Here is a 27,708-nt window from a genome sequence, read left to right as displayed (position 1 = left end):
CGAAACGAGCAAGTCGATGAAAGGAGTGGACTATAAATGTTTAGTTTATGGTTTTCAAGGCTTTAAATGTCAGCAATAATTTATGTCTGACATGATTGATGCCATATGATCTTAGTTACGTGTATTCGATGAATTATACATGTGTGTGAACCACGTGAATATATAATGCATTCCATGTATTTGTTGAAATGTATAAATGAAATTGAAATTATGATTTGTGACCCCTATAAATATTAAGCTAGAGTATATGTTTGTTGTATGAATGATAATTCCTTTATGAAAGGATTTGCCATAATATATGCTATAACTAAATTAGTTTACATATGTAGTAATGTGTAATCTAAGTGTTTGATAAAATGTCTGAATGAGAAAGTGTTTGTTGGATCGCTTCTAATGAGGGTGTTGAGATAGGATTCTCAACTACCTTATCCATATCTAAAATTTCCTTCATGTAATATAAATTGCTACTATGTGATTCATGGGTGAAATGCGTATGTATAGTAACATGTTCAATGTGTTTGATAAAATGCTCAAATGAGAATTATGTTTGAATTGTTTGTTAAATGTTGTTTGATTATCACATGTGACTACTTATTATATTTGAGTATGATTGGGACTAACACGTAGTCTAGGCAATCGGTAACGGTTCCCAATGGAGTGGCCGAACTAGTTTCGCTACATTAGATACGTTCGATGAATCTGAGTCATACACTGATTGTCGATAGTGGTTGGGCCACATGGAGTGCTTATGCGTTCCATGTCGATCAATTCAACGTGCACTCATACTAAACGCACTTATCAAATAACCCTATTAACCTATTGTGTATTTATCATGTATGGATGCTACTGCTTAAATTTAAGGTACCACTTACCAATGTAAAGCCCATTTAACCTTGGTACCAAGATCCACTAAGACTCATGAGGTAGGCATGGAGGTGTAAAGGACACTATGGTCAAGCCGTCGGCCTACGTTGGGGTAACGAACCTCTGTGTAGTGTCCAGTGAGCAGCCCAAACTCATGAGCCGAATATGGTGGTGTATGGGACACTATATTCGAGCTGTCAGCCTACGTTCAGCTGACGAGCCTCCCGTAGTGACCTCGAGTACAAACTAGGCCTATATTGAGGTGACGAGCCTCTTCGTAGTGACCTCGAATGTAAACTCGTGAACTTACCTATCCACTTTTTCATCAAGGGTGATGCCCTATAACTTGCCTATCGTATGTGATTAACTAGGATCGACGACCCTAGATGGATCATTGTTTGGGTAAATGATATAAATGGATGTACCTTAGCTTCCCGAACCTGTTGTATGAATAAGCCTAATAAATTACTTAGCTAACACGTTCATGCACCACATTGCATGTGCTTTGGCGAGGAAGCACACCTTTAGGGAGTTTGCCATGTGCGATCATGAGATGATGTCGCTGAGGGAGTGCAGGCGAGGGCATGCATCATTTTGCATATCATTCCTGCATTAACTAGAGTAGTTAGGAAATGTTTGTTGTATTGCCTTATAATTACTGCTTGACTAAATTGATAACATGTTAACCTTTACCTTATAGTGCCACTGAGTTGATCACTCACTCCCACTCTGGGACAGTGTTTTAAAACACTAACCAGACTCTGATTTAGATACAGGTTGCGATGAGGCTTACATGATGGAGCCGAACTTTTTTGATGAGGAGTTCTCCTATGTCTAGCTCTCAGGCAGGTCTATGTAGACCTAGAGCCGCGTTGTCGGGATTACAGGGATATTGGATTAGTGGAACATTCACATTTTGTCATTTTGTATTACTTGAAACAAATTATGTATATATTCAGCCTGGTAACACATTCATACTCTAGAGGTTATGAAACACGTATATACTTTATATATATTTAGTTCTATCTTCCGCTTGCTTATTTACATTCACTCTGGAGGATGATATGCTGATTTAGTGTAATCCCACTCATGTTTAATGCATTAATATGGACAACATTTAAGCATCATTATCTATGTTGCATAAGTGATGCGTTGGAACTCGGGAGTTGAGCTTTGCTCGACCCCGATTTTCGGGGCGTTACAAATACGATCACTGAAATTCCTATCATCTTTGGCTGACCATTCCTAGGTACATTAAATGTCATCATTAATTTTAGGAATGGGATTATGAAATTAACTTTTGAGAACATGGCATTAGAGCTAAACATATTAAGTATGTGCAAATAATCGGAGAATGTTGATGATTCCCATGAAGTAAATATGAATGATTCGTCCAAGAAAGACAAGTCACTTTTGAACCTATACTCTGACACCTTAGAGATGTGCTTGGCCCACTTCACCAATTTAGATGATAATATGATTAGAGAGATGGATTCCTTGTTGGATGCTACACCGGTACTTGAAATTAACTAGTAGAGGCCAGAATTTGAAAGATTGCCCCAAACCAACATAAAGCCTCTACTGTATAGTGTCAAGGCACTGAAGATTGACTTAAAACCATTACCAGCTAATCTTAAATATGGCTATTTAGGTGAAGATGAAACATATATGGTGGTGATTTCTTCCCACTTGGATGAGGAACAAGAGAGTATGCTCATTTATATTCTCAACGAACACAAAGGAGCCCTTAGGTGGACGATTGTGGACCTCTAGGGAATCAATCCTTTGATTTGTACTCATCGAATTCACCTCGATGACAAGGCAAAAATATCTAGGCAACCACAACGTTGGTTAAATGCAAATATGAAAGAAGTGGTTAAAGTTGATGTGCTAAAATTGTTGGATGCAGGTATCATATACCCTATATTTGATAGACAATGGATAAGTCCAACTTAGTTGGTATACAGTAAGTTCAGGATCACCATCATAACCAATGTGGATAATGAACTCGCGCTAACAAGAATCACTATTGGTTAGAGAATGTTGACTACAAAAAAATGAATACCATCACAAGGAAAGACCACTTCCCTTTACCCTTTGTTGATCAGATTTTGTAAAGGTTAGCTGATCATTCCTATTACTATTTTTTTAATGGATATTCGGGTAGCAACCAAATCGATATAGCCCTTGAAGACCAAGAGAAGAAGACATTTACATGTCCTTTTGTCACTTTCGCATAACGGAAGATGCCATTTAGACTATGTAATTCTCCCACCATATTTCAGCAATACATGTTGAGTATTTTATCTGACATGGTGGGGGCAATTCATAGAGGTTTTCATGAACAATTTCTATTTTTTTAGCACATCTTTTAGTAAATGCCTTGATAATCTTAAACATGTGTTGAAAAGATGTGAACAAAATAATCGTATGTTGAATTGGGTAAAATGCTATTTAATGGTTCATAAGGGAATAGTCCTTGAACATATCATATCGTCCAATGGAATTAAGGTAGACAAAACCAAAATCGTTTTAATCTCTAACTTACCTCCACCTATGAGCATATGAGATGTATGATCCTTCTTAGGACATGCTAGATGTTACCAAAGGTTTGTAAATAACTTTATTATTATCTCTAGCCCTTTGTACAATGTCCTTCAAAAGGATACTCCCTTTGAGTGGAATGAAGAATGCCAGAAAGCTTTTACCATGCTTAAGGGCATGTTGACCAGTACTCCCATTATGTAACCAATCAACTGGAGTTTACCATTTGAGATTATAAGCGATGTGATCAATTATACTATTGGGGTGGTGTTAGGCCAGAGAAAAGAGAAGAAGCCTTACATTATCTATGTTCAGAACCCCAAGTGTAGGGTCGCGATGTAGTAATAATCTCGGTGAGATCGAGGTCGAATCCACATGGACTAATCTCGTATGTCTTCTGAGAGAAACTAGAACTAGAACTAGAAGAAGATGTTTATCTAAATTTGAATTGATTGAGAGAGTAATTATGAATTATTTAAGTAAAACTTGTAAATTCAAAGGGAGGAAACTAGGGTTTCCAAGGATCCACTTATAAAGATCAGGGAGATCTATGATTGATTCAAGCCACGTGATTGGAATCAGAGTCCCATCCTATCTAATTGGAAGATATCTCAGTAAAATCAAATATGAACTTCCTTTGACCTAATTTTCAATAGATGAGAGGTGTGAGAACTGGAAGTGATTCTATCACAAAACCATGCCCAGGAGACAAGGCAAACAACAAGATTTACCAATCCCACAACCAATCATAAGAGAATCATCAAGATTCGAAGGATTCCATCACCTAGCCATGCCCATGGGATGATGGTGAACAATGGGATTTCCTAATTTCACAATCTCAATACATGAAAAGAACATACTCAAAGCTATCGCAGATCTATTGCAATTTAAGTCACAAGAAACAATTAAAAACTAAAAGTATTTCTTAAATATCAAACTAGAATCAAAGATAGTTCAACTTAAACATGAATTAAAGCAATAGAAAACATCCCCTCACGCTACAAGCTTCACCTCTTAGCCCTAGCTAAGAGGTTTAGCCAACCATAGACATGATTGAACTAGAATCTCTTATAAAAAGCATAAAAACTACTAAGAAAAGGGAAGAAAAACTCTTGGTGATGGCTTTTCCATGCTTTTACTTCACTCCTCAAACCCTAGATGATGCCTAGGAGTGCCTTAAGGACCCCTATTTATAGTTTTAGGCATTAACCTTTCGCATTGAGCTAAAATTTTTTAAAATCATCTCAAATTTATGAAATCTGCGTAAAAATTGTGTAACCCTTGACCGGTCGTGGGACGTCCTCGACCGATAGAGGGTCACCCTCGACTGGTCAAGCAGGATGAAAATTTAGTTGTTTTACTCACTAGAGTTCGGATCGAGGTGTCTCGATCGGTCGAGCAGAGCCCAGGACTGGTCGTGCGTTGCCAAGAATAGTCGAGACGAGGCCAGGACAGGTCGAGCATACGCAGGACAGGTCGAGCCATAGCCAGGACTAGTCGAAGATGGCCAAATTTCATTTTAGAACTCTGATTTTCTTCATTCTTAACTTAATTTTCTTAGATCTTTAGTATGTGCATTCATCATTCTTGGTTTCATTAGATCCAATCTTGGCTTTGGTGATTCTTGAGCGTTAAATCCATGCTTTTAATATCCTTTTCAATCCAAGAACTTAAATTCACCTTGTAACACAAATATGATTAAAATAAAACATTAATCATTATCATGTTCATAAAACCAAGTAATAGATGGGGTTCAATATGCAATATTTGAGCCTTAACACAATCCCCAACTAGCATTTTGCTAGTCCCGAGCAAAAAATGCGCAATGTTCAAACCTTTTTTAGAAAATGATCTTTTGTGTAGCCAAGTATGAATGAGTAGACTCAAGATGAGAAATTGAGATTTTGAAAATCTAGAGTTGAATCACATAAGTGATCAATTAAATAAGTCCTTTATTCATTAGGTCAGAGCGTAGTTCGCATATCAAGCTTTTCAAAGTGTTCAATGAAAATACTATCTTTTCATAATGTTAGTCAGCTCATCACTTCAAGATTAGTTGAAAACACAAGTACTGATTCCAAACTTATCCCCTTTTCCTTCTTTTTCTAGTTTTTAATTTTACATCGACGGTCATATTTATTCAGTCTTTTGATCTTTTCCTTTTTTTTCCAAACATGTCATCCTTTTCAAAGACATTTTTCATTCCCCTCAAAGATGTTGTCATTCTTCATTCTTTATGACCACTCTGTCAATCTACTATTTTTTAAATCATTCTTTTTCTTCTTTTAAGGTGGATAAAATTCTCCAGACTCGGTTCTTAATATCTTTCAATGATTATCATACTAATAATTAGAAAATTTAGTACTATTCATAGAAAAAAATTTGAACAACATAATATTCTAACTTACTCTTAATCAATTGCATATAAGAACCATAAGTGATAGGTTACTTAGTTGCTCCAACTCTAACAATTCAAAATTCAATTTTTATCCAATCATCATACTCAAAACAATCTTAAATAGACAACTTATCGCTCTTTAAATAGATAAACATTGAAATATTTTCAAAAATTTTACAAATCTTGCGCAAAACTGAGAAAACACTGATTAGTTTACCTAATCTCCCATCCCCAACCTAAAATCTGCACCGTCCTCAATGTAAAAGAAATAAGCATGATTTGCAAAAGAGATAACATAATAGAAGGAGAAGTGATAGAAAGATAGTACCTGATGAAGGAATTTTGAAGCTTTTTCAAAGGATCTCAGCATGAAAGTGTGTACGACCCGCATCCTAGACCGTACCGTTCCGTAGACTCTCGCGGTCCTCCCTGTCGAATTCTGGTAACCCGTGACTTGTAATCGGTATTTACGCTCGACCGTAAGTCACATCCCATATATCAGACTTCGTTCGACCCAAAGCTTGTACCCTTGCGACCACGTCGTCGTCGTGGTTCCAATGCCGCAACTTGCACGCCGATGCAATACCCAGGCTAAGAGTTGTGGGCCTGCATTTATTCAAGGAAAACATGGCACGTTGCAAATTCTGAGAGAATCTCTACAACCCATCACATCAATCACTCAAGTACACATCCTATCAAAAGTATAAGTCAAGTACAAGCAACCCATCCCTCTCTCATTCACAAAGTTAACTCTCTCTCTCTCTCTCTCCACCCATCTCTTTCTTACACTCACCCATCACCCATCACTCACTCTTACATCACCTCTCTCTCTCTCTCTCTCATTTTCTCACTCCATTCAAGCAATTCTCAAGGAGAGAAAATGTCCATGAGAGGAGCCAAGTGTGGTTCACTCCTTACCCCAAGATCTCTCATCTTCACCCTTCAAATCTCATCAACTTCCATCAAAGGGAAAGCCATTGAGTTAAGGAGTCCAAGGAGCTAAAGGAGTGATATAGGTGGGTGATCTAGGATTCCTACCATTGATCTTGAAGAAATGAGGGCCCACATGTGGTAGGACCCATTGGATGTATGCATTATAAGAAATGGAGGGCCCATAGTAGTGGGGTCCCTCCCCTCCATCACGATCTCTCTCTCTCCCCCTCTCTCTTGTGATGGGTGTGGCCCACTTGATCCATGCCGTACAAAGCCATATGGGCCCACCTGGATGAATGTAGCTGGTGGGCCACGTGTATGTGGACCCCACCTTGATGGACGTATTGTATCCACCATCCAGTCGTGGATCGTCCAGCAGCTAAGGCTGTTGGGCTACGTAAAAGGAAAATAAATATCAGCTCTATTCACGGCTGACGTGGGCCACACGTGTGGATCCACCTCTAATGTGCATGTTTTATCTATGCCATCTGTCTATCAGACAGTGGGTCCCACGCATCTTAGAGCTGTTATTGACGTCACCAAGCTCTGTGGGTTTGTACCCAAGGTATGTGTAATATCGTCCATGCATTGGCGCGTGTGGGGCCCACCCCACACGTGCTGCACGTGTGGGATGGGACCCACCTTGATGAACATGCCTTACATCCTAGCCATCCATTCGTTTGAAAATGGTGGACCCTACCATAACGTATGTGTTTTATACATTCAGTCCATCTGTTTGGGATGTGGGGCCCACCCCACATGTGTGACACGTGTGGGGGTGAGACCCACCTTGTTGTATTTATTTTGTACCCACACCGTCCATCACTGGACGGTGCTGGTGGGGCCTACCCAATGTGATGTATGTGTTTTTATCCATACTATCCATGTTGGGATGGTTCGACCCACCCCTGACGTATTTGTTAATCCAAACTGTTCATTGTAAGGATGTTACCAAGTGCTGTGGGACGCCCCTTGATGTATCTTCATTTCATGCTGTCCATCTATCTTTCATCTGGGCCGTCCATCCATGGACCCCAGCAGCAACAGTTGTTGTATTGTCATCAGTAAATTCTGTGGGACCCACCGCATAATGTATGTGCTTCATCTATGTCGGCCATCAGTGGCCCCATGACGTCAGCAATTCTGTGGGGCCCACTGATGTATGCATTACATCCAAACCATCCATCCAATTGGCAAACTCATCTCAAGGCTTGAGACTAAAAATGAGGCAGATTCAAATATCAGGTGGAGCATACCACCGTCCAGATCATGGGCCCCACTTATTGTGTATGTGTGGTACATCCACACCATCTAATGTGGCAAATTCAAATCTCTGGTGGGCCACGAATTTGTGTGATATATCTAGACCATCCATCTGTTTGGACGTTACTGGACTAACATCTAGTAGTTGTGGGAAACCACCTGATGTATTTATTTTTATACACCGTCCAGAATGTTGGACAGTGGGACCCACCAAATATTGATGTTTTATATGGAATCCCACCTGGTGGGTGTTGTCCACACATGGGCACCACATAAGGTATGTGTTCTCCCAGCCGACCATCTTTGTGGACCCCACTGAGATGTATGGGTTTTCTTCACATTGTTCGTCCATCTGGATGTGTGGGACCATCTGGTGTATATGTTTCAGCTCCACCGTCCAGATGGGACAGTGGGCCCACCATGATATGCCTTATATCCTCATCGTCCAATGCACGGGATGGTGGGATCCACTATTGTGTATTCCTTGCATATCCAAACTTCTGTCTGGTGGGGCCTATCATGATGTGCTGGGCCTACCTGTTGCATGTAAGGCCCACCAGCGGTATGTGTAGGTCTACTGATGTACAGGCCCACATGATGAGGCCTATTGGGAATGTCTAGGCCCATTGGTGTGGCCCATGTGATGTGACCCACTCGATTTATATGAGGCCCATTGTGATGTTTTTAAGGCCGATGGGTTGAGGCCCAAAGTGATGTATATAAGGACCATGAGTGAGGCCTAATGAGACGTATGTAAGGCCTTTGTGTACGGCCCAATGAGATGTGTATTAGGCCCTTATGTGAGGCCATGGGCTGACTATATGTTAGACTCCATGTGGGCCACTCCTTGGGAGCAATGTTGGTTAAATGTCCACATTGATGGGCAATGATGGTTGAATGTCCACATTGTGACATTTCCTTAGGCCTTGTTAGGCTCATTCTCATCAATGCCAATTATCAATGCCAATGCTGATCATCAATGCTGATTATCGAGGCCGATTATCGATATTGATTATTAGTGTTGGTTATCGATACCGATTATAAGTATGCGACAGTAAAGCATCATGATACATGCTCATAAGCATCATCTACATGTTTGTTATGAGATGTAGTTGACCATTGTATATGTCATAGGGCAGGTTGTTTATAGGACTCCCTGATAGTTGGAGTCATCCCACATAAGCACAAGGTATGCATAGGATTGATGCATGATTGGATTGTGTGAGTCATGCATCATGCATTTTGTATATGACCACCATATGCCCCAGTGACAATAGGGCTATGGTCTCCACATGCAAGTCATGGATGGCCAGATGGGATACCGAAAATATTAAGTTTTAGCACTATGGGCACATAAGATGTCATTGGGTGAGAGTCCCAGTATCCTCTGGCACCGAAGGAGACTCCAATGTCTAGACCGAGTGGATACATGAGTGCCCAAGTGCCAAATACCATTAGGCTATGTCTCCCACTGTATCGTGGTCAGTTAGAAGGGGGTCTAGCCTTATCCGCCCGAGTGAGGGGGCTATAAGCTACGCTAAGTTTAACCAGCTCACAAATGGGTCCACTATTGACGAGTCGGGTAGGCATTGGTATACTGCTAGCAGACGGATAGTGTGGTCTCTTCCACTCGTTGGGCTGTGCGGCTAGGAAGGTGGCAGTCAGTGTGGAGTGTATTAGACCGCGGTGTTGATCTCAGAGATGTACGGTGTTGATATGTGGACTTACTGAGCAGGAGTTGCGTACTCAGTATTATACTCATTCATTCATTTACTATCCACTAGGGCTGGTTGTGCACAACTAATTTTTATGTGTACCTTCGTAATGGCCAGGATTTCGGTTGGGGCGCGTGACCAACCTGAGATCAGGAGTTTACCATAATGAGTCTATCTATCCAAATTTAGGTATGAGACTGGTTTGGATAGAAATCCCTTATGATGGATCCCATAGCTTACGACACTACATAATATCATCCCGACTTCATACTCCAACTTGGTCATTTCATTCGTACCACATATTGCATTGCATCCTCAGTATATGATATTTGACTTACTATGTCTCCATATTGCATAGCTATTCTACATTGCTTCCTCAATATATGATATTCGGTTATTATGTCTTTGCATTGCATAGCCTGGATAAGGCTGATGGTATTTATGGACTTACCAGAATGTTTTCGCATTGCTCTGATATTACATACTTGACACTTACCTTGTGTACACACACCACCCTTTAAGCTTTTTATAAGCTTATACATGATAGATGCGTGCAAGTGGCATTAGGTCACAACAACATTGAGCTTAGAGCGTGCAACTATCTTTTGGAGCTTTAATTTTCAAAATATGTAATCCCCTTTCAGTACTGTATTCAACTATTTATATTAGTGGATATGTGATGATGATCTTGCCTTTGTGATTTGGGTAAACTTGTGGTTATGCTTCTTATGAGAAAAATGTATGTTGAAAAATCTTCCTTGTATAATCCCAGGGTTAGAATCTGGTGTATGGGCGCTGGGAGGCGAGAATGGGGTACTAAGGAGGCTATCAGTGCCGGATTCAGCAATCGAAAATTTTGCAAGCCCGATTTCTGAGTTTGGGGCGTGACAAAGTGGGTTAGCACATGAGTTAAACAATCGAAAAACAAACTATCCTAAACAGCAGAAACAAACTATCTTAGGAACGGTAGAAAGTAAACTATCCTAAACAGCGAAAAGCAATAAACCTAACTACACTTTCGTCAGACTAAGAGATCAATCCTGATAAACAGGATCATTCAAAGGTATGGACATGTCCTCTGAATCAAATTTTTTAACAAATGGCTTCAATCGATGTCCACTTACTTTAAACTTAGTGTCATTGTTTGGATTCCGTATCTCAATAAAGGATAAACATTGGTAACTATCGATGTCTATGAGGATAAACATTGGTAATAGTGAAAGGGTCGGTCCAACGAGAGCAGAATTTGCCCGGAAAGAGATGTAACCAAGAATTGTACAAGAGGACCTTCTGACCTGGTATTAATGATTTTTCAAAGAATGTTTTGGTCATGAAACACCTTCATTTCGTCCTTGTAAATTCTTAAGTTTTCGTACGCATCATTCTGGATTTCTTCAAGATCATTCAACTGAAGTTTGTGTAGTGAGCCAGCATTGTCTATATTGAAATTTAAATTTTGATCACCCAGTAAGCTCTATGTTCCAACTCCACAGGCAAGTGGCAAGCCTTCCCATAGACAAGTCTAAGGGAGACATTCCAATGAGGGTCTTAAATGGGGTATGGTAAGCTCATAAGGTATTTGTCAATCGGATTGACTAATCCTTACGGTCAGAGTTAATCATCTTTTCCAAGATATGTTTAATTTTCCTATTGGAAATCTCAACTTGCCCACTTGTTTGTGGGTGGTATGGAGTACTTACTTTGTGAAAGATGCCGTATTTCTTTATTAAGTTTGCGAATGACATATTACAAAAATGTGAGCCCCCATCACTAATGATGGTGCAAGGCGTTCTAAACTAAGAAAGGATATTCTCTTTCAAGAATTTAATGTCCGTTTGATGGTCATTGTTCCAACATGGAATCGATTTGACCCATTTAGTGACATAGTCTACGGTGAGCAAAATATATAAATTTTCAAAAGATTGGAGGAATGGTCCCATGAAATCAATGCCCCAACAATCTAATGCTTTAATGACTAGAATGGGGTTCAGAGGAATTATATTTCGATGGGAGAATGCTCCCAACTTCTGACAACACTTACAAGCTTTGCAAAACTCGTAAGTGTCCCTGAACATAGAGGGTCAGTACAAGCCACACTGCAAAATCTTGGCCATGGCTTTTTTAGTATAAAAGTGACCACCACAGGCCTGAGAGTGATAGAAGGAGATGACGCCTTAGTGTTCATTGTCTGGCACATCTCCTTAAAATTTGGTCAGAACAATATTTAAACAAATATGGACCATCTCAGAAGAACTTAGAAACCTCAGCGAATAATTTTTTCTTAAATTGCGCAGTCCAATGTGTCGACGTGAAACCTGTGGCAAGATAATTAACAATATTAGTAAACCAAGGTGAATGGGAGACTTTGAATAATTTTTCATTATCGAACATGTCATTTATATGTGTCGTCCTAAGAGAATCAGAGAGATCAAGGTGGGAAAGATGGTCAGCCAATACGTTCTCTACTCCCTTTTTATTTTTTATTTCCAAATCAAATTCTTGGAGTAGGAGGATCCATCTTATCAGGTGAGCCTCAACATCATTATTTGAAAGAAGGTACTTGAGCACCACATGATCTGTGTAAATGACTATCCTAGATCCGATCAAATAGGACCTAAATTTGTCTAAAGCGAACACTACGACTAAGAGTTCCTTTTCAGTAGTAAAGTAGTTCACTTAGACAGGATTTACAGTTCTACTTGCATAATAAATAACGTAGGGCTTCTTGTCTTTTGTCTGACCTAGGACCGCCCCAAGAGCATAGTCAGACGCGGCACACATAAGTTCACACATAATGAAGGCTCCAATCGGGTGGTTGCATGATAGGTGTACTGCTTAACATGCCCTTGAGCTTAGTAAAAGCTTCCTCGCATTGCTCAGTCCACTCGAATGGTGCATCCTTTTGAAGTAGATTACATAAAGGATGAGAGAGGTGACAAAAGTCTTTATGAATCTTTTGTAAAATTAAGCGTGTCCTAGAAAGGATCACACATCTCATATATTCTTTAGTGGAGGTAGGTTAGAGATAATATCAATTTTAGCCTTATCTACCTCAATTCCCTTGGATGAGATGATGTGTCCAAGGGCAATTCCCCTATGAACCATGAAATGGCACTTTTCCCAAATCAATACCAAGTTCTTTTCCTCACGTTGCTTCAGCACAGTTTTCAAAATTTTCAAACATTCGCTGAAGGATGGACCAAAGACTGAAAGTTATCTATTGAGACCTCTAGATATTGCCCCACCATGTTAGAAAAAATACTCATCATACATCGCTGAAAGGTGGTGGGGGCATTATATAGTCCGAATGGCATCCTTCGGTAAGCAAAGGTGCTGAAGAGACATGTGAACGTGGTCTTTTCTTAATCTTCAGTGGCTATCTCTATCCGGTTGTAGCCCGAATAATCGTTGAGGAAGCAATATTAAGAGTGGCTAGCTAGTTTTTCCATGATTTGATCGATGAGGGGTAAAGGGAAGTGGTCCTTCCTCATGATAGTATTCAACTTCCTGTAGTCAATGCACATTCTCTAACTAGTAGTAACTTTAGTTGGCACGAGTTCATTGTTGGCATTGGCTACGATGGTGATTCTGAACTTCTTAGGAACCGTCTGAGTTGGACTCTCCCATTGGCTATCGGATATAGGGTATATGATACCCACATCCAATAATTTAAGAACCTTCGCCTTAACCAGTTCCTTCATGTTTGGATTTAGTCTACATTGTGGTTGTCGTGATGTCTTCGCATTATCCTTAAGATAAATGCGATGAGTATAAATCGAAGGGTCAATTCCCTTGAGATCTGCAATCGACCGTCCAAGGGCTCTCTTTTGCTCAATGAGAGTAAAGATGAGCATACTCTCTTGTTCTTGCATAAGGTGGGAAGAAATTACCACCCGGTATGTCTCATCTTGACCTAAATAGACATATTTCAAATCAGAGTGCAAAGGTTTTAGGTCAAGCTTCAGTGCCTTAAGGTTAGACGATAAAGGCACCATCAGTTTGGGGTAATTTTTCAAACCGTGGCCTCCACTGGTTAACTTCAAGTACCATTACATCATCAACCATTGCACCCGTCTCCCTAATCATATCATCATCTAAATCATGGGAGTGGGCCAAGCATGTCTCTAGAGGGTCGGAGGATAAGGTCAAAAGTACTCTATCTTCCACGAAAGAATCAATTAGGTTAATATCGTGGAAATCGTCATCATCATCTAACTGTTTGCCTATGTTGAAAAAGATATTCAATTCCAATTTCATATTCTTAAAAGACATACTCATGACTCCATTCCTGCAATTAATGATTGTATTTGAAGTGGCGAGGAATGGAGGACCAAGAATCACGAGAATTTGAGTGCTCATGTTACTGATGGGTTGTGTATCTAGGACAATAAAATCTACCAGGTAGTAGAATCTGTCAACCTAGACCAACACATCCTCAATTAATTCCCCTGGTATACGAACTGAGCGATCAGCAAGTTGTAATGTGGTTAGGGTGGGTTTTAATTCACTCAAACCTAGTTGTTTGTAGACTAAGTAAGGAATTAGATTTACGCTCGCTCCTAAATTAAGAAGTGTGTGCTTAATGCGGTAATTCCCTATTACACAAGTGATGGTTGGGCTACCGTGATCTTTGTATTTCTATGGGACATCTTGCTTTAGGATGACACTCACATTTTTATTTAAAAAGATTTTCTTTTGAATATTTTGTCATCTTTTGGTCGTACACAAGTCTTTCATAAATTTAGCATATGAAGGTATTTGTTTAACTGCATCTAGTAGAGAGATGTTGACTTTCACTTATTTCAACACCTCTAGAATGTCCTGAGAGTTAGAGAGAGATTTTGGTGCAACCAACCATTGGGAAAATGGGGCAATTGGCTTGCCTTGAAGTTCCGGTTCCAATTCTTGTGGAGCAGTGATCTATCATCATTGTCCTCTTCCGGGTCCTTAGGCTTTTTAACCCTAAACGGAATGGTTTTGTTAATGGTCTTCCCATTTATAAGAGTGGTGATAGATTTAGCTTGCTCCATTTGATTTGAAGAGCTTTGATCACTTATCTCATATTGTGGTTTAGGATTGGGGAGAGGTTGAGCAGGAAGCATCCCCTTTTCCCCAATTGCTAATTATGACTCTATCCTTTGAACAAATGATGCAAGTGTTCCAATCGGTGATATGATATCCTAGATTGCTTGTACCGAATTCCAATTAATTCTCTCTTGGTCTTGAATATTTTTTAGAACTGGATCCTCTTGAGGTTTCCCTTGATTTGGAATTTGATTAAAAAAACCTTGAGGGGTAGCAATTTGTCCATTCCTCCAACTGAAGTTTGGATGATTTCTCCAATTAGGATTATGTGCATTAGAGGTAGGTCCATTGAAAGGTAAAGGTAATTATTCATGGCATTGGATTTCTCGTTCAACACCTCGTGAAAAGCAGGTATTGTTGGACAATTTTCAGTTGTGTAAACGTTGCAAGCACAAATACTGCAAACTGTTTCCTTAACCTTATCCTTCTTTCGTCTATGGCCTCAAATTTTCTGATGAGATTAGACACTATCATTGATATCATCATCCACTTTCATAAGGTATAATCCGCCCCTCTCCTTTGATAGAGTGGGCCTAGAAGTGGTGATTGATTTTGGGTAAGTGTCTCATGATTGTGCGTTTTCAGCAAGTCTTTCCAAGTAGTCCCACACATCATCGACATTTTTATTCATTAATTCCCCATTGCACATTGTCTCAACTAATTGGCACATGGAAGATGTTAGTCCATCATAGAAAATGTGTGTAATGCACCATGTTTTAAAACCGTGTTGTGGGCATGAACTGACAAGATCCATGAACCGCTCCCAACATTGGAAGAATGTTTCATCCTCCTTTTGGGCAAAGTTCATGATTGACTTTCTAAGGGTGTTCATTTTATGATGTAGAAAAAATTTCTTTATAAACTCCCTTATCATGTCATTCCATGTGCCAATAGATCTGGGACGTAGTGAATGCAACCACGTCTTAGCTTTCTCTTTCAAAGAAAAGGGAAAAAGTTTCAGTCTGACCGTGTCCTTAGATATGTTAGGAAAATATAAAGTGGCTATGATCTCGTCAAACTCTTTTAAGTGTATATATGGACTTTTAGATTCAAGTCCATGGAATTTTGGAAGGAGTTGGATCACCCCTGGCTTGATATCCGTGTCCCGTATTTTTTGAAAAAATCATGCATGAGGGAGTGCTCACCCCTACGGTTGTAAATAATCTCGCAAAGTACGAGGCGGGGGTGCTTGATGCACCTCATTCTCATCCTGGACTTTCTCAACCTGAGGTTGTGGTTGTCTTTCCAGTTGATTGATTAGTTGATTTGCAGCCATAACCTCAATTAACTTTGAGGATCTCCAGTGGTGTCTAATCCTGTGTTGGATAAATAACCTAAAAGAAAGAAAGGAAATAGAAGTCTAGAAATAGAAAGAGAGAGAGAGAATTGGAAAGAAGTTACCAAATTAGAAGTTCTTAATTAAAATCCTATAAAATAAACCAAAAAAGTCAGTTTCTAAAAACAGAAATTCTAAAATTAAAAAGTTCCTAAGAATAAAAATATAAAGTAAACTAGTTTCTAAAAATGAAAAAGGAAAGCTTCTAAAAATAGAAAATAGAAAGTTTCTAAAAACTGATTAGGAAGGCTCTAAACCTAGATTTAGAAAACAAGTTAGTTTCTAAAAATAAAAGAAATCCTATAATTAGAAAGTTTCTAAAAATAGAAAACAAACCCTAATCTTAACCTAATTCTAAAACTAGCTAATCTAAAAAAAAAATGCAACCGTTAATCCCCGTCAATGGTGCCAAAAACTTGTTCACAACCCCAAGTGTAGGGTCGCGATGTAGTAATAATCTCGGTGAGACCGAGGTCAAATCCACAGGGACTAATCTCGTGTCTTCTAAGAGTAACTAGAACTAGAACTAGAAGAAGATGTTTACCTAAATCCGAATTGATTGAGAGAGTAATTATGAATTATTTAACTAAAACTTGTAAATTCAAAGGTGGGAAACTAGGGTTTCCAAGGATCCACTTATAAAGATCAGGGATATCAATGCTTGATTTAAGTCACACAATTGGAATCGGAGTCTGATCCTATCCAATTGGAAGATATCTCAGTAAAATCAAATCTGAACTTCCTTTGACCTAATTCTCAATGGATGAGAGGTGTGAGAACTGGAAGTGATTCCATAACAAAACCAAGCCCAGGAGATAAGGCAAACAACCGGATTTACCAATCCCACAACTAATCATAAGAGAATCATGAAGATTAGAAGGATTTCATCACCCAGCCATGCTCATGGGACGATGGTGAACAACAACATTTCCTAATTTCACAATATCAACACATGAAAAGAACATACTCAAAGCTATCCCAGATCTATTGTAATTTAAGTCACAACAAACCATTAAAAACCGAAAGTATTTCTTAAATATCAAACTAAAATTAAAGATAGTTCAACTTAAACATGAATCAAAGAAATAGAAAATATCCCCTCACGCTACAAGCTTCACCTCTTAACCCTAACTAAGAGGTTTAGCCAACCATAAACATGATTGAACTGGAATCTCTTAAGAAAAGCATAAAAACTACTAAGGAAAGGGAAGAAAAACTCTGGCGATGGCTTCTTCATGCTTTTGCTCCACTCCTCAAACCCTAGATGATACCTAAGAGTGCCCTAGGGACCCCTATTTATAGTTTTAGGCCTTAACCTTTCGCACAGAGTGGAAATTTTTGAAAACCATCTCAAATTTACGCAATCTATGAAAAAAATTGTGTAACCCTTGACCGGTCGTGGGACGTCCTTGACCGGTCGAGGGTCACCCTTGACTGGTCGAGCAGGGTGGAAATTTAGTTGTTTTACTTGATGGAGTTCGAGTTGAGGCACCTCGACCAGTCGAGCAGAGCCCAGGACTAGTCATGCATAGCCAGGACTAGTCAAGCTGAGGCCAGGAGAGCGTATGCAGGACTGGTCATGTAAGAGTTAGGACTAGTCAAAATGGCTGAATTTTACTTCAAAACTCCAATTTTCTTCATTCTTGACTTAATTTTCTTCAATATGTGCATTCTTTATTCTTGGTTTCATCAGATCCAATCTTGTCTTTGGTGATTCTTGAGCGTTAAAATAGAATATTAAGCATTATTATGTTTATAAAACTAAGTAATAAATGAGGTCTAATATGCAATATTTGATCCTCAACAATCTACTACGTAAGTAGAACTCTAAACTCTACCCAAATAAATTATTCCACAATGGAAAAGGAACTTCTAGTCGTAGTGTTTGCGTTGGACAAGTTTAGGTCCTACTTGATAAGATCTAAGATCATTTTTTTATACTGACCATTAGGCGCTGAAGTACCTTCTTTCTAAGAAGGATGCCAAGCCTCGTTTATTAAGATGGATCATTCTCCTCCAAGAATTTGACATAGAAACACGTGATAAGAAAAGAATAGAGAATGTAGTGGTTGACCATCTCTCTACGCTTGTTTTATCATATTCCATGGAGACGACACCTATCAATGACATGTTCCCTATTAAAAAACTATTTAGAGTCCCCCAATTACCTTAGTATACTAACATTGCTAATTATCTTGCCACATGTATCACACCTACTTACTGGATTGCGCAAGATAACAAAAAGTTTTTCACTGAGGTATGCAAGTTCTTTTGGGATGATGCACATCTATTTAAATACTACCAATATCAAACCATTAGGAGGTGTTCGTGACAATGAACACCAGTGTTATCTCCTTTTTCCATTCTCACTCATGTGGTGGCCACTTCTCAACTAAGAACACCTTAACAAAAAATTATGCAGTACAACTTTTACTGACCCATTATGTTCATGGATACATATGAATTTTGCAAAGTGTGTGAGCATTGTCAGAAATTAAGTGGATTGTCCCGTAGAAATATGATGCCACTGAACCCTATCCTTATCATTTAAGCATTTGATTGTTAGGGCATTGATTTCATATGACATTTTTCCCAATCTTTTAGAAATATAAACATATTGCTCGTTGATTATGTCTCTAAATGGGTGGAGGCAATTCTGTGTTAGAATAATGATCATCGATGGTCATTAAGTTCTTGAAAGAAAACATTTAATCAGAAAGTGAGTACACCCTATCATCCTCAGATAAGTGGCCAAGCTAAGATTTTAAATACGAAAATTTAAAAAAAAAAAACCCTTGGAAAATGGTTAACCCAGATTGTAAAGATTGGTCACTTTGACTAACCAATGCATTATGGGCTTACCATGTGGCATACAAACCCCTATTAGGATGTCTCCCTTTAGACTTGTATATGGGAAGGCTTGCCACTTTCCTATTGAGTTAGAGCATAAAGTGTATTGGGCAATAAAGAATTTCAATTTCAATATTGACAATGCAGGCTCACTACGTAAATTATAATAAAATGAACTTGAAGAAATCTAGAATGATGCATTTGAGAGTTCTAGGATATATATATATATATATATATATATATATATATATATATATATATATATATATATATATATATATATATATATATATATATAAAGATGGAATGAAGGTATTTTATGATAGGAACATTCTTTAGAATCTTTTATGCTAAACCAGAAAGTACTTTTATATAATTCCAGACTTCATCTTTTATCCCAATAAATTGAGAACTCCTTGGATCGACCCCTTCAAAGTCAAAATGGTCTATCCTCATGGGGCTGTCCAGATAGAAAAGTAACATCTCCAAAGTAAATGGTCATCATCTGAAACCATTCATTAAGAAAATTGATTTAGAGGATATGTCCATCCGTTCGATTAATCCTGTCTATAAGGATTAACCTTCTAGTTTGATGAAGGTCCACTTATCCATTTACTGTTTTCTTAGGATTAGGATAGTTTGTTTTAATTTTATTTTTGTTTAGTATTAATCCCTTTATATGATGAAGACTTTATACCATCTGATTAATCTTCCTCAGGTATTATCCTTCTTACTTACTCCTCTATTATTTTCATTATCTTATGTTATGATGCATTGTATATCTTTTACATTAAGGACAATGTAAATTTTAAGTTGGGGTGAGATTAGGTGAACTAATCAGTATTTTTTTTGTTGAGCAAATTCTTAAAAATTTTCAAAAATTTTCAGTTTCAAAATTCTTTTTGAAGATTAGTATTTTGTGTAATTGAATATATTTAAGTTATTATGATAAGATATAGAATATTCTTTAAAAATTTGGAGTCTAGTTAATTTATAGATTTTTTTAATAGAGCTCTTTTAATGAATTGATTCATAGAAAGTTTAAACATCAACTGAGTCTAGTTTACAATTCACATCTAACTCATGTTCTGTGAAGTTAATTTGAACTCCTAATTTTAGCTTGATGATTACTTAAAGTATTAAGAACCAAGTCTGGAGATCCTTATCTACCTTAAGTATAAAAAGAAGAAGAAAAGGACTAGCTAAAACATAGTGAAATAAAAAATAACTACCCATTATATGTGCTTCTGTGAGAAATCAATGGAAAAAGAAGGAAAAAAATGAAAATAGTGTGGAAGCCATCAATATAAAATTAAAAAGATAAAAAAATAATTGAAAATGAGATAGGCTTAGAATCAGTAACTTGTGTTGATCTATCAACTTTGAAGTAATAATTATGGTTAATGTTATGGAAAGAAAGTTAACTCCTATAGTTTATAAGTTGGATTTCACAAGGCACACTAAAGAGCTTGATGTTTGGATATATTCTATGAATGGATTGATGAAAGGGAACTTAGTTCATTTATTTACTAGTGATGTTATGTCATAGATTATTAATGTTTCATTCTTATATCTTTGATTTTTACTCATATGTATATGATTGAACAGAATGTTGATTTCTGAGAAAGGTTTGAAATTTGAATTTTTAGAAGATTAGTTTCAACATGTTTGCGCGGGACTAGTAAAATGCTAGTTGAGGGTTGTGTTGAGTGTGAAATATAGTATATTTTTCACTTGTTATGCATTGCTCTTATGAACATGGATACATTTAATTTATCTAATCACATATGTTTTCTCTTGCGAGGTGATTTTGAGAGCTAAGGAGAAAAGACTCTTAAAATAATGATTTAATGCTCAAAGAATAACCAAGTGGAGGATTGGATTTATGGAGCTTAACATTTAAGAATTCAAAAGTTCAAGATCTAAGGAAAACAAGCAAGTGTTGAGTGTCAAATATTACATTTTTTCCCTAGTTTATATCTTGATTTTATGAACATGATAATGCTCAATGGGTATATTTTATACATGTTTGTATTACAAGGTGAATCTGAGAGCTTGGATTGAAAAGAATGTTAAAAGCATGGATTTGATGATCAAGAATCACAAAGGTAAGGGATGGATCTTAGGAGACTAAGATTGAAGATTTCAAGACCTCGAGATTCAAGGAAACCAAGTGGAGAAGGAAGGAAGTCGAAAGTGCAAAGTGCAAAAATTCACAGAATCTGAACTTCACTGTCTATGTCATCAACCACCGGTCGATGACATCGAAGTAGTGTTAGATGACATCAAATACAGGATGATGACATCGAAGAATTACATGAAAATTGAGTTGGTCGCAGGACAAATTGGATGCATTTCTCGATGACATTAAAGCCCTATTTGATGACATTGAAGCCAGTTCAATGACATCAAGATTTTTACAAATTTTTGGAGCAACTCGTTGAAATACTCTGGACACATTCTCGATTGATCGAACACCCATCGATGACATCGAAGGTCTGTTCGATGACATTGAAGGTATGTTCGATGACATAAAGAGTTATGCAGTGCGAATAGGCGCGACTTCCAAATTCAAGTTACGTTCGATGACAAATCATAAATATGGGTTCTTTAAGGAGTTTTAAACATGAATTAGGTTTCAAGAAGCAGAGCCAAAGGGTGGAGCAGCCTCCCAAAAGTTTTTTCTTCTTTCTGTATTTATTTTGAATTTTTTCTTTAAGGATTTTAGTTTTAATCATGTCTATGGTCAACTAAACCTCTTGGCTAGGGCTCAGAGGTGAAGCTTGTAGCGTATTGGGATGATTATCTTACTTTGATTCTTGTTCTTGTTGAACTTCATTGAATTCCAATTTGATTTTAAGGAATATTTTCAGTTTTCTATGATTTATTGTGACTCAAATTACAATAGATGTTGTGATAGCTTTAAATATCTTCCTTTCCTGTTTTGAGATTGTGAGATTGGTAAAACTCGTGATTCACCATCATCTCCTGGGATGGTGGATGCATGAATTCCCTTCCAATCATAACGATACTCCTTCATGTGTGGACTAGGTCAATGAAAGGTTTAGAGATTTGATTTTCCAATTGGATATGATAGGACTCCAATTCCAATTGTGTTTCTGGAATCAAGGTAGCATCTTGATAGCTACAAGTGGATCCTTGGCACTCTAGTTTCCTTTTGATTATTGATACTTTACTCATAATAACTCCCAATTATTTTAGATTTCAATTTAGATCTTTTTTTTAGTTCTAGTTATTTTCGTAATACATACAAGTTTAGTCCCTATGGATTCGACCTCGGTCTCACCAAGTTATTACTACATCGCGACCCTACACTTGTGGTTGTGAATAAGTTTTTGGCGCTATTGTCGAGGACTATGGCTACATTTTTCTGTGGTTAATTAACATTGGAATTAGGTTAAGGTTATGGTAAATTTTTTCTTTATTTTTAGGTTAGGAACTTTTGAATTTGTTTTTTTAAAACTAACTTTATTTTTTTATTTTGTAGAATCCTAACATAGAAATCTTAATCAGGTAACTTCTCTCCAATCCTCTCTTATCTTTTCTAAATTTCTAAATTTCTTTATTTTTTTAGTTTTCTTTTCCTTAGGTTTTAGTTGTTAAGAATTTTAGGGCTGCGGGTGTTTCATGCCAAAATGGGTTCGTGATAACACTCTCCCTCTCTTGAGTACAGGAGGATTAGTTGAAGGGTTGCCTATCCATCATCGGATTAAACACCACTTACGATCCTCTAAGTCAGTAGGAGTTATGGTGCACATCAACCACAACACCCAGTTGAGGAGGCCCAGGATGAGAATGAGGTGCATCATGCACCCCCGCCTCATACTCTATGAGATTATTTACAACTAGCAGGGGTGATTATACTTTCCTGCATGATATTCTCATTGAATTCAGGAACTTTGGATGTTAAACTGGGGGTACTTCAGCTCCTTCATAAGTTTCATGGACTAGAATATGAAAGTCCATACTTGTATATAAAAGAGTTCGCTGAGATAATATCTACATTACACTTCTCAAATGTGTCTGAGGACAGTAATATTGAAATTGTTCCCTTTCTCTTTGAAAGAAAAGTCTAAGTTGTGGTTACATTCCTTAAGACCACTGTCCATTGGCACATGGGCTGAGATGAAAGGGAGTTCCTTAAAAAGTTCTTTCTGTATCATAAAATGAATACCTTAAGAAAAGCAACCATGAATTTTGTACAAAAGAGGATAAGACCTTCTTCCAATGTTGGGAGCGATATAAAGATTTCATAAATTCATGTCTATAGCATGGCCACGAAACATGGTGGATAACAAGCTTCTTCTATGAAGGGTTGACCTCGCCCATGCGCTAATTTGTGGAGATGATGTGTAATGGGGAATTCATGAACAAGGAAGTCGATGATGCGTAGGATTATTTTGATAAACTCACTGAGAATGAGCAATCATGGGATACCTCCTTAAGAACCACTACTTATAAGCCCACTCTTTGGGGGGGGGGGGGGGGGGATTTATGTTTTAAAAGAGGAAGATGATATAAATGCATGAGTTGCCAATCTCTTACGAAAAGTTGAGGCCATGGAACTTAAGAAGGTAAAACCTATCAGACCCGATAAGGCTGTAGAAGTTATTTGTGGTATTTGTACTTGCAACATACAAACAACTAAAAATTGTCCAATAATTTCTTCTTTTCAAGAAATATTGAATGAGCAATCAAATTCCATGAACAACTACCAAAGACTTTTCAGTGGACCCACCTCGAATACATACAACTCCAGTTGGAGAAAACATCTAAATTTCAGTTGGTGGAATGGACAAATGGCTAACCCATAAGAGGCCCTTACTTAAATCTTAAATCAAAAGAGGCCTTATGAGGAGCCGGTTTTAAAACACATCCAAAACCAAGAGCTTTCCAATCAAGGCACATTACAAGCCTTTCAAGACCTTAGCAAGGCCATTCATTGGATTAAGTCACACTTAACAATTGGAGAGAAAGGAACTCTTCTAGCCCAACCTCTACCAAATCCAAAACCGCAATATGAAATTAGCGACCCAAGCTCTTCAAATCAAATAAAGCAATCTAAATCTATCACCACTCTTAGGAGTGCAAAGATGATTGACAAATCTATTTTGGTGAGGGTGGAAAAGCCTAAGGACCCAAAAGAAGATGAGAATGATAGACCTAGCATTCCTTCATAAGAGGAAGAACCGGAAAAAGTGTGTAAGTCGATTGCACCATTCCCTTGGCGGTTGATTACACCAAAACCTCTAACTAACTCTTAGGATATCTTAGAGGTGCTTAAGCAAGTGAAGGTTAACATCCCTCTATTGGATGCCATTAAACAAATCCCTTCATATACGAAAATTTTGAAAGATCTATGCACTACCAAAGGACAGCAAAACATATAAAAGAAAATCTTTTTAACTAAAAAAGTGAGTGTCATCCTCAAGCAAGATGTGCCACAAAAATACAAGGATCCTAGTAGCCCAACCATCACTTGTGTAATTGGGAACCACCAGATTGAGCATGCACTTCTTGATTTGGGGGCGAGTGTTAACTTGATCCCTTTTGTAACGCCCTGAAAATCGGAGGTCAAGTAAAAGTCTAACTCCCGAGTTCCAACGCATCACTTATGCAACATATTTAATGATGATTTAATGTTTTCTGTATTAGTGCATTAATCATGAGTGGGATTATACCAAAACAGTAATTCATACTCCAGATTAATTCATATAACGCAAGCAAAAGACCAGAAAATGTATATAAACGTGTATGAACCAAAAGATCACGATCGCTCTCCAGAGTATGAATATATTACTGAGTCATCATATACATGTAATAGATCAAAATAGTTCAACTACAAAAATAAACCCTGCAGCCCTGTCGATTTGGATGGCCTAGGCGAAACCCCCGGAGAACTGCATATATGAGAACTCGTCCTGATCATCATAGTAATCAGGCTCTACTTCCAGATTTGCATCATCATCTCCAACTAAGACAAAGTCTGGTGGGTGTTTAGAACACCGTCACAAAACGTGGGAGTGAGTGATCAACTCAGTAGAACAATAAAATAAAGGTTAACGTGTTATCAATTCAGTCAAGTAGTAATGATAATGCAATACAAGCAAATATCCCTAAGTACTGTGATTAATGCAAGAATGTTATGAATAATGATGCATGCCCTCGCTTGCGCTCCCTCAGCGACTTCATCTTACGTTCGTGCATGTAACACTGCCTCAGTGCTTAACCTGCTACGCCAAATGCACACGTAATGCGGTGCATAAGCATGATTACCAAGTTCTTATTAGTCTTTTTCATATAGCAGGATTGGGAAGCTAAGGTACCTCCCTTATATCAATTCCCAAACAATGATCCATTTTAGGGTCGTCAATCCTAGTAATCTCATACGATGATACGGTTCTAGGTCATCGCAAAGGGCTCGTCACCTTATTAGTCCAGGCCTAGTGTACTCTTGTTTCTAAGTAAGGGCTCGTCGCCTCTACGCAGTCTTAGTGTACTCTCAAGGTCACTACAAACGGCTCGTCACCTTATCAGTGTAGGCTGATAGCTCGAATACAGTGTCCCATACCATCGTATTTGGCTCACGAGTCTAGATTGCTCATTGGTCATTACGGAGAGGCTCGTCACCCCAGCGTAGGCCGACAGCTCGACCACGGTGTCCCATACCACCATGCCCGGCTCATGAGTCATAGCGGATCGCGGTACCATGGTTTTAAAGGGTTTTTACTGGTGAGTTTGGTACCTTAGATTCAAACAGTAGTGTCCATACATGGTGGACATACATCGGGTCAATCGGGTTACTTGACGAGCTCGACTAGTACGAGCGCACGTTGAGTTAATCGACATGAAGTGTGTAAGCACTCCGTGTGGCCTAACCACTGCCGACATCCCAAGTACGGCTCGGATTCATCGATCATGTCTTATATGGCGAGACAACCTCAGCCACCATATCAGGACCTGTTATCGATTGCCTGGACTATTTCGTAGTCCCAAACACATTCAATTATAATAGTTACTCATACAAGCAAATCAGAACAGTAATGGATCCATAATTCCAATCATACAAGCATGTGAGTATTTGATGTATTTCAACTTAAACATGAATTTACACATAAGCAATGTCTAACTTAAGTAGACAAGAATGTAAGTTGCATGGAGGAAATCATACACATCATTAAGGTCGTTGAGAATCTCTTCTTAATACCCATATAAAGTATAATTTGTTACACACTTGTTCATTCAGACATTTCTACAAATACTTAGACTACGTATTCCAACATACATGACGGATGTTAGTGATAGCACGTATTAAGACAAATCCTTTCGCCAAGGAGTTGTTACACATACAACTAGCACAAACACACTACAGTTAATCATGGCAAACACATGTTCATATTTCATACGTATATGATACTTTCTATATATACATGGAATACACTAATCACAATATAGTTCATATATATCAGAAACGCAATACAAACATCGCATTTTGCATGTGAAATCGCACCCACATCAATAATAAACCATTAACCAACATTAAAAGCCTTGAAAACCATAACTTATACATTTATAGTCTGCACCTTTCACCGGTAGACTTGTAATGAACTCAGTTTTAAGCTAAGTCTTTGTCTACGGCAGATTTGGCAACCTATAGGATGAATTAGGTTAGCTATTTCATAACTTACACTATCTAAAACCCTAAAACGGATTAGGGTTAGATTTTCTTACCCAAGTAAGTTGTCGAAAACGCTGGACTAGTGATGTAGATGTGGTAGCTAAGGCCGAGGAGCAATGGGATCGAATCCCAGGAAGATCTTCCAACTCACTCTCTCACTTTCTCTCTTTTCCCTTCTCTTTTCTCTTCTCTCTCTCCTAGGGTTTTATCAAATTTGTATGGCATATGAGAGAGGGTGTTTAAGGTCCTTATATAGGCCCAGGTTTGATGGAAATGGCCCTAGGGCCAAGGTATACTTAGGTTATATCCAAATATGGGCTGTTCCGGTCCAACGGAGAACTTCTGGTGGCCCCTTTTCCATGTGCGGTCAGACTTAAGCTCCCTGATAATGGATCTAGGTCAGGCTGAGTTTTCGTTTTGATCAGATTTACAGATCAGTCGTGGCAGACCAATTTCAGTTTAGCGGTCATGGTCACTCGATCAGGGCCACAAGTACATCAACATGTGTGGGACATTTATCCTGATCTGAGGGTGTATTTGGGTCAGATTCTGACGGTCTGAATCCTTATATTTGGCCTGCAAGTGACACGACTCAGATTACTTAAATTCAGATTTTATTCTAAAATATTTTCATGTTTCTCACCCTTTTCGCTCCGGGCTCAAGTTGTGCATTTCTAAACACAGTTAGGACTTAATTTCTGAGGGGGTTGTCAAGTCCAGTAATGCGGTCATATCCATATAGTTTCGGGATAATCAGACTTTCGACATGCAGTCTAGGTCCGATACGGAGTTTCGGTGTGCTCCCGAGAGCAACCGGGTTTAAGGATAGATTCTAGAATTCAGGGTAATGTAGCGTCAATGATTCTCCATGTTTTGGGTCTTACAGATCATATTTAAAGTGATTAGTACTAATTTCATAAGCACTCTAGTTTAACATTTACTAATATTAACCTAATTTTTAAAGGATTTGGTCCTGGTTAATTTCTGCCTGAGGTGGTACTCGGGTCTTTGTACGGGTTTT

At 38.2% G+C, this 27,708-nt stretch overlaps 1 non-coding gene across 1 annotated transcript; it reads left to right on the top strand.

The window, feature by feature from the left end:
• The first annotated feature begins 15,521 nt into the window (after positions 1-15,521).
• LOC131226451 (small nucleolar RNA R71) lies at positions 15,522-15,628 on the top strand. The gene has a single exon (XR_009161835.1). It is a non-coding gene; the product is annotated as a small nucleolar RNA R71 (small nucleolar RNA).
• The last annotated feature ends 12,080 nt before the right edge of the window (positions 15,629-27,708 follow it).

This window comes from Magnolia sinica, chromosome 14 (genome assembly GCF_029962835.1).
Source record: "Magnolia sinica isolate HGM2019 chromosome 14, MsV1, whole genome shotgun sequence".
Classification (NCBI taxonomy): Eukaryota; Viridiplantae; Streptophyta; class Magnoliopsida; order Magnoliales; family Magnoliaceae; genus Magnolia; species Magnolia sinica.
The sequence above is the reverse complement of the archived record's forward strand: the minus strand, read 5'-3'. Positions and strand labels throughout refer to the sequence as shown.